Source organism: Labeo rohita, unplaced genomic scaffold, assembly GCF_022985175.1.
Source record: "Labeo rohita strain BAU-BD-2019 unplaced genomic scaffold, IGBB_LRoh.1.0 scaffold_2580, whole genome shotgun sequence".
NCBI lineage: Eukaryota > Metazoa > Chordata > Actinopteri > Cypriniformes > Cyprinidae > Labeo > Labeo rohita.
In genome coordinates, this window is record NW_026128859.1 from 1 (window position 1) to 5182 (window position 5182).

The window sequence follows — 5182 nt, forward strand, 5'->3', positions numbered from 1 at the left end:
GCCAATACTGATTTTAGGTATCTCAGTTCGTGAAACCAAGACATGCTTGGAAACGCTCTAAAACGTCTTTTCACAGTCAGAAAAGGCTAGTTTGTGCAGTTTCATGAAAAAGCTGACCCACATTAAAAATGTTTCACATGCATGAAAGGAATGTTATTTACAATGCAGAAAGACACTTCTTGATGTGTTAGAAATTTTTTGCATATGAAATTTAGTTAGAGCCTCAGTTCATAAAACGCTTAGTTAGAGCATTCTAGGATCGCCAATACTGATTTTAGTCATCTCAGTTCGTGAAACCAAGGCATGCTTGGAAACGCTCTAAAACGTCTTTTCACAGTCAGAAAAGGCTAGTTTGTGCAGTTTCATGAAAAAGCTGACCCACATTAAAAAATGTTTCACATGCATGAAGGGAATGTTATTTACAATGCAGAAAGACACTTCTTGATGTGTTAGAAATTTTTTGCATATGAAATTTAGTTAGAGCCTCAGTTCATAAAACGCTTAGTTAGAGCCTTCTAGGATCGCCAATACTGATTTTAGGCATCTCATCTCGTGAAATCAAGGAATGCTTGGAAACGCTCTAAAACATCTTTTCACAGTCAGAAAAGGCTAGTTCATGCAGTTTCATGAAAAAAGCTGACCCATATTAAAAATGTTATGCATGCATGAAAGAAATGTTATTTACAATGCAGAAAGACACTTCTTGATATGTTAGAAATTTTTTGTATATCATATTTAGTTAGAGCCTCAGTTCATAAAACGCTCAGTTAGGGCCTTCTAGGATCGCCAATACTGATTTTAGGTATCTCAGTTCGTGAAACCAAGACATGCTTGGAAACGCTCTAAAACGTCTTTTCACAGTCAGAAAAGGCTAGTTTGTGCAGTTTCATGAAAAAGCTGACCCACATTAAAAATGTTTCACATGCATGAAAGGAATGTTATTTACAATGCAGAAAGACACTTCTTGATGTGTTAGAAATTTTTGCATATGAAATTTAGTTAGAGCCTCAGTTCATAAAACGCTTAGTTAGAGCATTCTATGAACGCCAATACTGATTTTAGGTATCTCAGTTCGTGAAACCAAGACATGCTTGGAAACGCTCTAAAACGTCTTTTCACAGTCAGAAAAGGCTAGTTTGTGCAACATCCAAACTATAAAATCTTATGAATGTGTGCGGAGAGGACCAACCTGCCGCATCACAAACCTGTTGTAGGGGGCGCCTCTCGCCAAAGCACTAGAAGAGGCGACTCACCTGGTGGAGTGAGCTCTAAGACCTATAGGCGGAGCTTGACTGCGCGCCTCATAGGCAAGAGCAATAGCATCCCTGACCCAATGAGACATAGTCTGCTTGGTGGCAGCTGCTCCCCTGTTATGAACACCATAACAAACAAAGAGTTGCTCTGACTTACGCCACTGGCTAGTGCGGTGGACGTAGGCCTGAAGAACACGGACTGGACACAGTCTATGAGATTTCTCCTGCTCCGGCGTTATGAACGGTGGAGGACAGAAGGCTTCTAGAATGACCGGATGTGCAGCCGAGAATGGAACTTTGGGCAGGTAATCAGGGTGAGGATGCAGAATCACTTTAACCATCCCTGGGGCAAAGTCTAAGCAGGAAGGAGAGATAGACAGGGCCTGCATATCCCCAATTCTCTTCAAGGAAGTTATTGCCATGAGAAAAACCATTTTTAGAGTCAGAAGTTTATCAGATGCTGATTCTAAAGGTTCAAAGGGGGTTCCAACCAGACCCTCAAGAACTATAGCTAAGTCCCATGAAGGGATCTTGGTTTTCACTGGAGGCCTCAGTCTCCTAGCCCCACGAAGGAAGCGAGAGAGCAGAGGGTGACTCCCGAGTGGTGCCCCATCAATCAGGGCATGGCAAGCCGAAAGAGCGGCCACATAGCCCCTAAGAGTAGCAGGACACGTGCCTGTTGACAATTTCTCCTGCATGAAGTCCAGTACTGAAGCAATCTGGCAGTTAACCGGATCTACATTATGTTTAACACACCACCTTTCAAAAACACCCCATTTAGCGGCATAATTCTTCCTAGTGGAGGGAGCCCTAGCACTTAGGATGGTCTCAATAACAGCAGGCGAAAGCCCAGTGTCTCTCAGTTGGTTCCCCTCAGGGGCCAAACGTGAAGATTCCACAGATCGGGCCTGGGATGGAATATCGTTCCCTCCGCCTGAGACAGAAGGTCCCTCCTCTCCGGAATCGCCCACGGCGAGCCGTCGAGGAGAGATATTATCTCCGAGAACCATACTCTGTTCGGCCAACGCGGCGCTATCAGCAAGAGGCAAGACCCTTGTTGGCGAACCCTGGCTAGAACTCCCGGGAGCAGAGAGACTGGGGGAAACGCATACAGGCGCATATTGGGCCATGAGTGCGCCATCGCATCCAGACCCAACGGAGCTGGGTGACTCAGAGAGAAGTAGAGGGGACATTGCGCAGTCTGCTGGGAGGCGAAGAGGTCCACCTCCGCTTCGTAAAATCTGGTCCAGATCTGTTTCACTACCTCCGGGTGGAGTTTCCATTCCCCGTCGGTAGTGTCTGTCTGGACAGTAAATCTGCTCCCACATTCCACTGCCCTGGAATGTATACTGCCCTGAGTGACAGGAACTTGTCCTGGGCCCAGAGAAAAATCTGCCTCGCTATTCTGTTCAGGTTGCGTGAGCGCAGACCTCCCTGGTGATTTAAATAAGAGACTGCCGCTGTATTGTCCACCCGCACCAAGACATGACAGCCTCTCAATTGGTGGAGAAAATATTTCAGAGCCAGAAATACAGCCATCAGCTCGAGGCAATTGATGTGCCAATCGAGCTGATGGCCCTCCCATTTCCCTTGAGCTGGACGGCCTTCCAAGACCGCTCCCCAGCCTACCAGGGAGGCGTCTGTCGTTAGCAGTCTGCGACGACACGGCGCCCTAGAGTGGGACCCAAGGTGAGGAACCGGGGTCTGAGCCACGGAGATAGTGTACGAAGCCCGCGGCGCGTCACTTTTATTTGCCTTCGAGGATTGGCTCTTGGATGAAACCCTCTGGCTTTTAGCCACAACTGAAACGGTCTCATGTGCAACAGCCCCAGAGGGATCACCGTGGATGCTGATGCCATAAGACCTAGCATCTTCTGGTACTGATGAACAGAGTGCTCTTGGCCTAGCCTGACCTTGCTCATGGTCTGCCGAATGGTTTCGATCCGAGCGGGAGACAGTCGTGCCCGCATCGTGATCGAATCCCAAACGATCCCGAGATAAGTCGTTCTCTGGGCAGGAGAAAGAACACTCTTGCTGGTGTTGAGTCTCAGCCCTAGAGAAACCACATGAGCTAACACGATGTCTCTGTGTTGGAGCGCTATCTCTCGCGATTGTGCCAGTATCAGCCAATCGTCGATATAGTTCAAAACGCGAATGCCCTGGAGTCGTAACGGAGCCAGTGCTGCATCCATGCATTTTGTAAATGTGCGGGGTGACAAGGCTAGGCCGAATGGAAGAACCCGAAATTGGTACGCTTCGCCCGAAAGCGAACCTCAGGAATTTCCTGTGTTGTGGCAATATTTCTATGTGGAAATATGCATCCTTTAGATCGATCGTGACGAACCAATCGTGATGTTGAATCTGCGTCACGACCGTCTTGACAGTTAACATCTTGAACTTGAGCGCTTTGACTGAATGGTTTAAGCCTCGAAGGTCTAAGATTGGACGCAGCCCCCCATCCTTTTTGGGAACCAGGAAGTATCTGCTGTAATAGCCCGACTCTCTCTCTGGAAGAGGAACATGTTCTATGGCCTCTTTGCTCAGAAGAGTTTGTAGCTCTTGTGACAGTACGTGCATCAGCTCCGGTTTCACGGAAGTGAAAACCACGCCGTTGAAATGCGGAGGACGACGGAAAAATTGGATTCTGTATCCTTTCTGTACTGTGCTTAATACCCACGCAGAGATGCCTGGCAGAAGTTTCCACGCTGCCAGACTCTCCGAGAGTGGTATTAATTTTAATACTTCCTTTTGAGGGGATGTTAGATGTTCCGCGTCCCGAACGACCGTCGGAAACAACGGTACATCTAACACTCCGCTGGAAACCGCTGCCCCCGAGGCACGAGAGGTGGCGGGGATGGAGAGGTTTTGTGAGGGTATCGGGAAGGGGCGAAGAGATCTTGAACGCGCCCCATCCCGCGGGGACTACCCCCACCAGATCGGGCGCCAGACCATCAGGACTTCCGCTTTCTGTTAATAATAGTCCTGAGGTCTGGCTTGGGAGGTTGCTGAGCGCGGCGAGCCTGTCCCCAGTCTCTACGAGGGGGAGCACGCTCAGCCACGCTCTGCTTTTTAACCTCCCTGGCTTTTGAAGGACCGGGGCGGGGCTGGGTGGCAGACGGCCCCTCCCCTTGAGTGCGGCGAGGAAGAAACTGGACGAACGCTTCCTCGTGTTTCTTCACCTCTTTGAATCTGGTGACTACGGTGCTCACCGAGTCACCAAACAAACCAGAGGGAGAAACAGGGGAATCTAACAGAAACACACGATCCTTCTCTTTAATGCCTGTTAGATTCAGCCACAGATGCCTCTCCGTGCTGACCAAAGCGCTCATAGAACGACCGATGGCACGGGCCGTTTGCTTGGTCGCACGAAGAGACAGATCTGTGGCTCGACGAAGCTCAGAAAATGCTTCCTCGTCGATGGTACTGCCCGCACTCAAATCCTTCAACAGGTCAGCCTGGTATGCCTGTAACACAGCCATAGTGTGCAGCGCAGCACCAGCCTGACCTGCAGCTTGATAAGCTTTACCCACTAAAGACGATGTCACACGACACGGTTTAGTGGGGGGGAGGGTAGGTTTCTTTATCGAAGATGCGGATTCGGGCGAGAGATAGCTCGCGAGCGTCTCTTCAACCCGAGGCATCTCCGTATACCCCGCGACTTTGCACCCACGATAGTCGAAAAGTCGACGTCGAAGGCACAAAGATGCGAGAAGTATATGGTTTACTCCATGACTTAGACAGCTCATCATGGAGGTCCTCGAAAAAGGGGAGAAACTGATGTTGTTGTTTCTCCCCCTGCCACCGGACAGAAACCTATCCTCTAGCTTACTATGTTTGGGGGTCTCTTGTTCGCGTGGCCAGTCAAGCTGTAACCTGGCAACCGCGCGAGTAACCACCAGAAAAGGCTAGTTTGTGCAGTTTCATGAAAA

At 49.2% G+C, this 5182-nt stretch overlaps 1 pseudogene; it reads right to left on the reverse strand.

Moving 5' to 3' along the window:
- Positions 1-2085: 2085 nt before the first annotated feature.
- Positions 2086-4894, reverse strand: LOC127159867 (uncharacterized; annotated as a pseudogene).
- Positions 4895-5182: the final 288 nt, after the last annotated feature.